The following is a 12,312-nucleotide window of genomic DNA, read 5'->3' on the forward strand; positions in this document are numbered from 1 at the left end:
AAGTTGTTTTGGCCTCTTCAAACTTCTGCAATGTTGACTGCATCAGACGCCAATAAAGCTACATCGACACCAATGTCTGGAACGCAGCATCAGCCTCATTCTGGTAAACCAGCTATGAAGCATTCTCATTTTTCTCCCTTGCCATTTAATGCTGGCATCTCCAGCATCAAGTGCATGCCAAACAACATTGCAAGCAGTCTTGATCACCATCTATATAGCAGTTGTCACTTTTGAGGCATGCCTCTATATCGAGGTCCCCAATGCCTTGACACTCTTGCACTGGAGGTATAGTTTAAACTCTTGCTACCACAATTATCCATTCAGGATCAGCTTTGAGAACTGCCCCACATGGAGTTGGCAGCCGTACTCTAAAACCAATCGGCACCAGTTGCTGCACCGACTTTCCAGTACTGGCCCAGCACGGCTCATCGAGGCCGCATAGTACCCACTCTAAATCTATTCGATGCAAGTCCAGATCCCTATACCAGAGCACCTCATATTCATTGATGTCAGACTGACATAAGAGGAGGCATCAAAGTCCTTCTCAGTGCATTCTTCGGCACCATAGCCACTATGCCTGTTGGCATCGCACCTCTTCCAAAAATGAATATACCAAGTCTCCAAATATACAAGTGTTTGACTCAGACCTCTGTCCTCATAACTACTCTGATTCAGAATACTCAGCACCAGAGTCTTATGGTCTAGAGTCAGATCCAACTTCTCCTCCTCCAAGGCGCAGATCACCACCAGAAAGTCTATCTTTCATTAAGTACATATGTCAACTGAGTCAAGCTCTCCCAGTAAGAACAGATGCTGAATCTGAGCCAAGGACAGAGCTTTTTGATGCCCTGGATTTTGAGTAAGCCCCAATAACAAAATCAATCTCTTCTGGTGGAGTCTGCCTTAAAGAAATCATCTAGTTTCAGAAATTATGCCAGTACTCCTTCTGGTAGAGAGGGTCATACATTGGACAGGTTTGGTCATAGGCTGTTTCAAAACTCCATGCTTACAAGCCATATCCTCAGTTATAATTTCTATATGACCTTTTACTTCAAGCAACTAGTTCAATACCTTTTTCACTTTGAACAGTTTATTCCTGTTGATCAACCTCCTGATTTTCAACAAACTACTGATGATCTTCAATAATTCATAGCCTGTTTAGTTTTTGATGCCTTTGACTTAACCTCCTGGGCATTGGCTTTATCTGTTGCCATGCACAGACACGCATGGCTTTCCATTTCAGATCTCAATCCCAATGTATAAGATAGACCTGCAAATATTCCTTGTTTGGGAGATGAGCTTTTCGTTGACAAGATTGAAGAGGCTACTCAGAAGATCACCATGCATGAACAAAGTATGTCTACACTATCATGCTCTAAACCAGCAAAACCTCAACCTGCTAGATGCTGCTACAACCCTAGGCAGTCGTACTCGACTTATGAATGATACTCAAAAGCGCTCTAGAAACCAACGTTCCCAGAAATCTCAAGCCTCTACTCAGAAGTCAACTCAAGTCTACTCAGCAGAGTCCTTTTGACACCCTTCTAGAGAGCCTAGCCACCATTCAGCCTACACTACCTCCTCCTCCCAACAAAAAACGGCTCACCCATTACCACCACTGTTGGACTATAATCACCATAGAAACATAGAAATAGACGGCAGATAAGGGCCCACGGCCCATCTAGTCTGCCCACCTTAATGTCCCTCCCCTACCTTTGCCCTGTGAATAGATCCCATGTGCCGGTCCCATTTGGCCTTAAAATCAGGCACGCTGCTGGCCTCAATCACCTGTAGTGGAAGACTATTCCAGCGATCAACCACTCTTTCAGTGAAAAAGAATTTCCTGGTGTCACCTCGTAGTTTCCCGCCCCTGATTTTCAACGGATGCCCTCTTGTTGTCGTGGGATCCTTGAAAAAGAAGATATCTTCCTCCGCCTCGATGCAGCCCGTAAGATACTTGAACGTCTCGATCATGTCCCCCCTCTCTCTGCGCTCGCTGCTGAGCGAGGTATAGCTGTAATTTGTCAAGATCCGTTTTTCGTATGGTAGATCCTTGAGTCCCGAGACCATCCGGGTGGGCCATTCTTTGCACCGACTCCAGTCTCAGCCACATCCTTGCGATAATGCGGCTCCAGAATTGCACACAGTATTCCAGGTGGGGGCCTCACCATGGATCTATACAATGGCATAATGACTTCCACCTTACGACTGACGAAAACCCCTTCGTATGCAGCCCATGATTTGTCTTGCCTTGGACGAAGCCTGCTCCACTTGATTGGCAGACTTCATGTCCTCACTGACGATTACCCCCAAGTCTCGTTCTGCTACCGTTTTTGCTAGGATCTCGCCATTAAGGGTATAAGACTTGCATGGATTCTGGTGCATAACTTTTGCATTTTTTGGCATTGAAGTTGAGTTGCCAATGTCCTAGACCATAGGTGTCAAAGTCGGTCCTCGAGGGCCAGAATCCAGTCGGGTTTTCAGGATTTCCCCAATGAATCTGCATGAGATCTATTTGCATGCACTGCTTTCAATGCATATTCATTGGGGAAATCCAGAAAAACCCGACTGGATTCCGGCCCTCGAGGAGGGACTTTGACACCCCTGTCCTAGACCATCGCTCCAGTAGGAGTAGGTCGTGCATCATGTTGTCGGGCACTGAATCTTCGTCTGTTGTGCATTTGCCTACTACATTACTCAGTTTGGCGTCATCGGCGAATAATGTTATTTTACCTCGAAGCCCTTCTGCCAAGTCTCTTATAAAGATGTTGAATAGGATTGGGCCCAAGACTGAGCCCTGTGGTACTCCACTAATCACCTCCGTCATTTCGGAGGGGGTGCCGTTCACCACCACCCTTTGGAGCCTACCTCCAAGCCAGCTCCCAACCCATTTCGTCAATGTGTTACCTAATCCTATAGAACTCATCTTGCTCAGTAACCTGCGGTGTGGTACGCTATCGAATGCTTTGCTAAAGTCCAGGTACACGATGTCCAGGGACTCCCCAATATCCAGCTTCCCCCCGTTACCCAGTCAAAGAAGCTGATCAGGTTGGATTGGCAGGATCTCCCCTTAGTAAATCCATGTTGTCGGGGATCCCATAGATTCTCCTCATCCAGGATCTTATCTAATTGGTGTTTGATCAGAGTTTCCATTAGTTTGCTCACTATCGATGTTAGACTCACTGGTCTGTAGTTTGCTGTCTCCATCTTTGAGCCTTTCTTGTGGAGTGGAATGACGTGGAATGGAATAGACTTTCTTGTGGAGTGGAATAGACACTTGAGTTCTGAGGGTAGTGAAACAAGATGGCAGACTAGAATGGGCCATTTGGCCTTTATCTGCCATCATGTTTCTATGTTTCTCTTAACCTCTGAGAGCTCCCTCCAAACATCCACAAGAGAGTCCTTTTTCAATTCCCAGCAGACTTCCCTTCTTCTTATAGATCTCTCAGACCTCCTGCAACTCAATGCCATTTAACCAGTACCTCTTCAGTAGAGGGGCTAGAGGTTCTACTCCAAGTACTTCCTCATATCGAAGAATACAGGGAATCTATGACCAATTCTCGACCTCCAAGCTCTCAATAAATATTTAGTCAAAGGAAAGTTCTGAATGGTCTCTCTAGGAACATTATACCCTCTCCTGGACCAAAACAACTGGCTTTGCTCACTGGATCTTAAAGAAGCATACACGCACATCTCCATTCTACAATACCACAGATAGTATCTCAAATTCTGAATAGGACACCATCATCTTCAATAAAAGGTGCTTACCTTTGGCCTAGCCTCAGCACCCAGAGTGTTCACAAAGTGTTTGGTTGTGATGGCTGCAATACTCCACTCTTACATCTTTCATTTGTTCCCTTATCTCAGTGGTTCTCAACCCCGCCATGGGGGACCCTCAGCCAGTTGGGTTTTTCAGATATCCCTAATGAATATGCATAAGATACATTTTCATGCCTGTCTCCTCCATTATATGCAAATCTCTCTCATGCATATTCATTAGGGATATCCCTAGGATATACCTAGAATAGGGTTGAAAACCACTGCCTAGGATAGGGTTGAAAACCACTGCCTAGGATAGGGTTGAGAACCACTGCCTTATCTGGACGACTGGTTAATAAGTTTCCTCCCCTCAAGTGGTTCAGTCTGCCACTAGTGCAACCATAAGTCTCCTAGAACTTCTTGGGTTTGCAGTCAATTATCAGAAATCCCATCTCCAACCATCCCAGAATCTAGTCTTCATCAGAGCTTGTCTAGATACAATGCAAACTTGAGCATTCCTCCTTCAGCAGAAACTAAACGCTCTTCTTCACCTTTGCAGACAAGTCTTGACTCTCCAAAACATTATAGCTTCACAACGAATGTGTCTCTTGGGTCACATGGCATCCACAGTTTATGTATCCCCATTTGCACATCTGCATATCAGGGATGCTCAGTGAGCTGTAGCTTCTCAGTGGTCACAAGCTACAGACCCGCTCTTGCAACGTCTCCAGGTTACCTCCCCACTCCGTCGCTCTTTTCAGTGGTGGTTGGAACCTACCATTCTCCCCAGAGATCTCCTGTCCACATTCCTCCACATTGGAAGATACTAATGACAGATGCCTCGATGCACACATGGGGAGCTCACCTGGATGGATTTCACACTCAGGGTTCCTGGAGTCCTCAAGAAAGATTCCTCCATATCAATCTCTTGGAGCTCTGAGCCATTCACAGTGCCTGACTTTTTGAGATTCACGTCCTCATATCAAGTCATTCTATCAGAATAGGGCAATCAAGTAGCCAATGTACTATATAAACAAAACAGGGGTATAGGCTCTTGCCCTCTCTGCCCCTCATCCTTTTCTTGTGAAAAATAGTTTACCTGGCAGGGAAACAAAATGCTCTGGCAGACAAACTAAGCAGGTCCCTTCAGCCTCACAAGTGGTCACTCAGTGTTTGCAACTCCAGCAATCACAAACTTCCACACTTCTGCTCCCGTATGTGCTCTGCTCATTATCTAGCATCAGATGCATTCCTTCTAAATTGGACAGACAAATTCCTTTATGTGTTCCCTCCAATTCCTTTAATAGGGAAGACGTTTTCAAACTCAGACCATGATCCTCATAGCTTCAAGGTGGCCGAGGCAACCCTGATTCCTGTTCTTCAACTCAGTGTCAAGGAACCAATTCCGTTACAATTATTTCCAACTATTGACTAGAACAACTAGAACAAAGGATCCCTTCTTCATCCCTGTCTACAGTCACTGAATCTCGCAGCCTGGTTCCTAGTTCCCAATGCTTAGATGTTTTCCATATCTCAGCTCCAGTGTCAACTATCACAACCACCTCCACGAAAATCTCCACACAACCAATTCTACCAATTCAAGACATGATTTACACTCTGGTGTCGCCTGCAGTGCATAATCACCAGACATGTGCAGTGCTGGGTTATCTTCTCCATCTTTCCAACACTGGCCTAAAAATCACCTCAGTATGTGTTCAGCTCAGTCCTATCAGTGCCTTTCATGTAACTTTGAACAACAAACCTCTGTCTACACACCAGTTGGTATCTTGGTTCATAAAAGGCCTCATGAATTCAAAGCCTCCAATCAAATATCCTCCAGTTGCTTGGGACCTAAATGTTATTCTCACCCCTTTGATGAAGCCTCCATTTGAGCCACTAGTGACTACTCATCTAAAGTACCTCACTTGGAAAGTAGTCTTCCTTATTTATATCATTTCTGCGTGCCAAGTCAGTGAATTACAGGCACTTGTATCAGAACCATCTTACATATTTTTCTATCATGATAGAGTTCTTTGCACTCATCCAAGATTCCTACCTAAAGCAGTTTCGGATTTCCATCTCAACCAGTCTATAATATTGCCTGTGTTCTTCCCAAAACTGCATTCCCATCCTAGTGAACCTGTAGCCACATAGCGGGAGGAAGACTGGATCAGCTGGTGACCTGCCTACCGGGAGCCAAAGTAGAAGACATAGTGAGCCGCATCGACAGGATCGTCAACAGTGTGGAAGAAGAAAATACGGCGGTGGTGATCCATATGGGGACGAACAACGTGAGCCACAGGAACTACAACAGGGAAGTACTGAAGGACCAGTTCCGGATGCTAGGAAGGAAGCTGAAGACCAGAATGCACAGGATAGCATTCTCGGAGATCCTGCCGGTACCCAAGGCTGATGAGAAGAGGCACATGGAGCTGCAAGCAGTCAACGCGTGGATGCGGTGCTCGTGTGAGGAAGAAGGATTCCACTTTGTGCACAACTGGACGGCATTCTGGGGGAAGAGCAAGCTATACAGGAAGGACAGACTCAACCTCAGCAGAGACGGAATGAGGCTACTAGCAAGCAACATCAAGAGAGAAGTTGAGAAGATTTTAAACTAGGAAGAAGGGGAAAGCCGACAGTTGACCGAGAGAGTCGATGGTTCGGGAACCGGTATACCCGGAGGATATCGTACAAGAAGATAGAGGGAAAGACTCACCGGATCACAGGCAAGACAGAACGAACAGGACACAAGAGGGAAGGAAATGCAAGAAAGGAACAGGCTGCAAACTCAAGTGTATATACACAGACGCAAGGAGCCTTAGGAATAAGATTGGTGACTTAGAAGCTATGGCACAAAAAGATAACATTGACATTATAGACATCACAGAAACATGGTGGACTGAGGAAAACATCTGGGACACAGTGCTACTGGGATACAAACTATACCGCAGAGACAGAGTGGCCCAAAAAGGTAGTGGCATTGCCATATACGTCAAAGAGGGAATTGAATCTACTGGAGAAAACATGTCACAACTGAAGGATAAGTTAGAGTCTCTATGGGTCAAAATTCCGGGAACAAATGGCCTGGAAACGAAGATCGGCATCTACTACCGACCCCCAGGGCAGTCCGAAGAAATTGACAGAGAAATGACGGACGAGATTAAACGCAACTGCAAGGGAGGCAACGCAGTTACCATGGGTGAATTCAACTTTCTGGGAATAGACTGGAACCTAGGCACCTCTGGCTGCGTTAGGGAGACTAAGTTCTTGGATGCTGTAGGTGATTGCTTCCAGGAACAACTTGTCAAGGAAAATACTAGAGGAAATGCAATTCTGGACTTAATTCTAAATGGCCTACGAGGACCGGCACAAGATGTAGAAGCAGAAGAGATGCTGGAAAACAGCGATCACAATATGATCCACTTCGATCTGGACGCAGGGGAGAAACATCGGTCTAAAACGACAACCACGGCACTAAACTTCTGAAAAGGGAATTACGAAGGGATGAGACTCATGGTAGTGAAGAAGATTAAGATGAGGATAAGCACTATAAAAATTCTAGAGCAAGCTTGGTCCCTTTTAAAGGACACAATCACCGAGGTGCAAAATCTATATATACCATGTATCAACAAGGGATCCAAGAGGAAAAAGAACAAAGTACTGGCGTGGCTCACTAGAGATGAAGGAAGCGATCAGAGACAAGGAAACTTTGTTCAACGAATGGAAAAGGTGCCATAAGGCGGTAAAAGGGGTCAAAAGGGACTACGAGGAAAAAATAGCCAAGTAGGCGAAGAACTTCAAGCCGTTCTTTCAATATATTAAGGGGAAACGACCTGCAAAGGAAGCGGTGGGACCGTTGGATGACCATGGAATAAAGGGAGCGCTAAACGAGGACAAAGCAATCGCCGACAAACTGAACACATTTTTTTGTATCTGTATTAACCGAAGAAGATTTGTACAGCATACTGGAACCCATCAGGCTATATGCTGGAAATAAAGACAGAAAGCTGACAGGATTGACGGTCAGTCTAGAGAAGGTGTGAAGACAGATTGATAGGCATAACAGCGATAAATCTCCGGGACTGGATGGCATCCATCCGAAGGTAATCAAGGAACTGAAAGGGACCATAGCTGAACTGCTTCAACTAATAGCTAATCTGTCGATCGAATCAGGAAAGTTTCCAGAAGACTGGAAGGTGGCGAATGTTACACCGATCTTCAAGAAAGGTTTGAGGGGAGATCCGGGAAACTATAGACCAGTGAGTCTGACTTCGGTACCAGGAACGATGGTAGAGTCGCTGATAAAGGTCCGCATAATTGATCACCTTGATGGACACGGGCTGATGAGGACCAGTCAGCACGGTTTTAGCAAAGGCAGATAGTGTTTGACGAACTTGCTGTACTTCTTTGAGGAAGTAAACAGACAGATAGACAAGGGCGACCCAGTAGACATGTATCTGGATTTTCAGAAGGTGTATGACAAGGTTCCTCAAGAACGATTACTTCGGAAAATTGCGAGCCATGGAATCGAGGGAGAAATACTCACATGGATTAAAAACTGGCTGGAGCATGGAAAACAGTGATTGGGGGTAAATAGACAACACTCGAACTGGAAGAGCATCACCAGTGGGGTGCCGCAGGGCTCGGTGCTCTTCAACATCTTTATAAATGATCTGGACATTGGTATGATGAGTGAGGTGATTAAATTTGTGGACGATACGAAGTTATTCAGAGTAGTGAAGACACAGGGATTGCGAAGATCTGCAACGCGGCATAATCAGACTCGAGGAATGGGCATCAACATGGCAGATAAGGTTCAACATGGATAAGGGTAAAGTGATGCATGTATATAACAAAAATCTCATGCACGAATACAGGATGTCCGGGGCGGTACTTGGAGAGACCTCCCAGGAAAGAGACTTGGGAGTTCTGATCGACAAGTCGATAAAGCCGTCCATGCAATGTGCAGCGGTGGTGAAAAGGGCGAACAGAATGCTAGGAATGATAAAGAAGGGGATCATGAACAGATTGGAGAGGGTTATCATGCCGCTGTACCTCACTTGGAGTACTGCGTCCAGCACTGGTCGCCGTACATGAAGAAGGACACGGTACTACACGAAAGGGTCCAGAGAAGAGTGACTAAGATGGTTAAAGGGCTGGAGGAGTTGCTGTACAGCGAAAGATTAGAGAAACTGGGCCTCTTCTCCCGGTACCGAAGTCAGACTCACTGGTCTGTAGTTTCCCGGATCTCCCCTCGAACCTTTCTTGAAGATCGGCGTAACATTTGCCACTTTCCAGTCTTCTGGAATCCTTCCTGATTTGATCAACAGATTGGCTATTAGTTGAAGCAGTTCAGCTATAACCCCTTTCAGTTCCTTGATTACCCTCGGGTGGATGCCGTCCTGTACTGGGGATTTATCGTTTTTAAGCCTATCAATCTGCCTGTATACCTCTTCTAGACTGACCGTCGACCCTCTCAGTTTCCTGTGCCTGTCGGCTTCTGGTATATTGGATATATCCTCTTTGGTAAATACAGATGCAAAAAAATGTGTTCAGTTTGTTTCTGATTGCTTTGTCCTCCTGTAGTACTCCCTTTATTCCATGGTCATCTAACGGTCTGCCCGCTTCCTTTGCGGGTCGTTTCCCCTTAATATATTGAAAGAATATATTTTTTGGCTATTTTTTCCTCATAGTCTCTTTTAGCCCTGCTCACCGCCTTATGGCACTTGCTTTGATGTCGTTTGTGCTTTTTCCAGTGTTTGTCCATTTTTGTCCTTTTCCATTTCTTAAACGAATTCTTCTTGTCTCTTATCGCTTCCTTCACTGCTACAGTGAGCCACGCCAGTTACTTTTCCCTTTTCCTCTTGGAACCCTTGTTGATACGGGGTATATATAGATTTTGTGCCTCGGTGACTGTATCCTTAAAAAGGGACTATGCTTTCTCTGCAAAAGTGTCACGAGTGGAGTGCCACAGGGCTCGGTGCTTGGACCCGTGCTCTTCAACATCTTTATAAATGATCTGGACAGTGGTACGGATGAGTGAGGTGATTAAATTTGCGGACAATACGAAGTTATTCAGAGTAGTGAAGACATAGGGAAATTGCAAAGACCTGCAATGGGACATAAACACACTTGAGAAATGGATCAAGTTCAAAGTTGAAGTAGGAATACCGAAGGGAAAGAGAACCACTGCGACAACTTTTAACTTCAAGAAAGGAAACTATGAAGCGATGAGAGTATTGGTAAGGAAGAAACTTAGGAACAGCACAAAGAAATGGCAGACTGTAGAGCAAGCCTGGTCTTTATTCAAGGGCATGGTGAGTGAGGTGCAAAATCTGTATATCCCTAGATTCAGAAAAGGGTGCAAAAAGAGCCGAACAAAAGACCCGGCGTAGATAACTAAGGAAGTGAAGAAAGCGATAGGTGATAAGAATTCATTCAAGAAATGGAAAAAGGGCAAAACTGAGGAGAACTGGAAAGAACACAAGAAGTATCAAAAAGAATGTCACTTTGTAGTTAGAAAAGCAAAAAGAGAATATGAAGAGAGGCTAGCCAGGGAAGCACGAAATTTCAAACCATTCTTCATATTTGTTAAAGGGAAACAGCCAGCTAGGGAGGATGTGGGATCGCTGGATGACGGAGATAGGAAGGGATGGTGAAGGAGGAGAAAGAAGTGGCAGAAAGACTAAACATGTTCTTTTCATCAGTATTTACAAAAGAAGACACATCCAACATACCGGAACCTGAACAAATCTTCAAAGGAGACCAAGCAGAAAAATTAACATCCATTGAAGTAAGCCTTGAAGACATACACAGGCAGATAGAAAAATTGACAAATCACCGGGCCCGGACAGAATCCACCCTTGGGTATTGAAAGAACTAAAGAAGGAAATAGCAGAACTACTACAGCAGGTTTGTAATATATCCCTGAAAACAGGCGTGATCCTGGAGGATTGGAAGATAGTCAATGTTACGTCCATCTTCAAAAAGGGATTGCGAGGTGACCTGGGGAACTACAGACCAGTAAGTCTGACCTCAGTTCCGGGGAAAATGTCAGAAGCGCTGATAAAAGATAGCATCAAGGAGCATCTGGAGAGCCATAAACTTATGATAACAAACCAACATGGCTTCTGCAAGGGAAAATCGCTGGTCGCCGTACATGTAAAAGGACACAGTACTCCTCAAAAGGGTCCAGAGAAGAGCAACTAAAATGGTTAAGAGGCTGGAGGAGTTGCCGTACAGTGAGAGATTAGAGAAACTGTGCCTCTTCTCCTTTGAAAAGAGGAGACTGAGAGGGGACATGATCAAAATATTCAAGATAATGAAGGGAATAGACTTAGTAGATAACGACAGGTTGTTCACCCTCTCCAAGGCAGAGAGAACGAGAGGGCACTCTCTAAAGTTAAAAGGGGATAGATTCCGTACAAACGTAAGAAAGTTCTTCTTCACCCAGAGAGTGGTAGAAAACTGGAACGCTCTTCCAGAGGCTGTTATAGGGGAAAACACCCTCCAGTGATTCAAGACAAAGTTAGGCAAGTTCCTGCTGAACCAGAACATACACAGGTAAGGCTAGTCCCATTTAGGGCAATGATCTTTGACCTAAGTGCCACCGCGTGAGTGGACTGCTGGGCACGATGGACCACTGGTCTGACCCAGCAGCAACATTTCTTATGTTCTTATGTTCGTAATCTTCTTCCCCACCATGACTCTCATCCCTTCGTAGTTCCCTTTTCGGAATTTCAGTGCCATGGCCATCATTCTGGATCAATTTTTTGTTCCTGTGACCAGATTGAAGTGGATCATATTGTGATCACTGTTTCCCAATGTCCCTTCTACTTCTATACCTTGCGCTGGGCCTTGTAGTCCATTTAGAATTAAATCCAGAATTGCATTTCCTCTCGTATTTTCCTTGATAAGTTTTTTCAGGAAGCAATCACCTATAATATCCAGGAACTTGGTCTCCCTACTGCAGTTAGAGGTGCCTAGGTTCCAATCTATCCCTGGATAATTGAAGTCGCTCATGATAACTGCGTTGCCTCCCTTGCATTTGTGTTTAATCTCGTCCGTCATTTCTCCATCAGTCTCTTTGGACTGCCCTGGAGATTGGTAATAGATGCCGATCTTCCATTTGTCCCAGTATTTTGGCCCAAAGAGACTCTACCTTATTCTCATTTCTGGCGTGTTCTCTCTGGTAGACTCAGTTCCCTCTTTTATGTATAGGGCAATACCCCCACCTTTTTGTCCTACTCTGTCTCTGCGGTATAGCTTGTACCCTGGTAGCACAGTGTCCCAGATGTTTTCCTTGTTCCACCATGTTTCCATGAAGCCACCTCCTTGGTTCCTTCTTCTCTTACCCTGCTCATTTCTCAATACCACTCACTGCACAAAACCTCTCTCCCCCAATATATTTGATTCCACTAATATTAGTGAGATCTGCCCTGGCCTCAGAATCTCCGTGCAGGTGCGCACCAGAAATTACCCCGTTAAAAAAAACTCTCGAGGTGTTAATTATGCTTCTTTAAAGCCTGTACCTATTGCAAATTTGTCCAGCCT

The 12,312-nt window shown here is 45.1% G+C and overlaps 1 protein-coding gene across 1 annotated transcript in view; it reads left to right on the forward strand.

Moving 5' to 3' along the window:
- Window positions 1–12,312, forward strand: part of STAG1 (stromal antigen 1) — a 2,074,316-nt gene that overhangs the window by 1,969,287 nt on the left and 92,717 nt on the right.

Source organism: Geotrypetes seraphini, chromosome 9 (assembly GCF_902459505.1).
Source record: "Geotrypetes seraphini chromosome 9, aGeoSer1.1, whole genome shotgun sequence".
Taxonomy (NCBI): domain Eukaryota; kingdom Metazoa; phylum Chordata; class Amphibia; order Gymnophiona; family Dermophiidae; genus Geotrypetes; species Geotrypetes seraphini.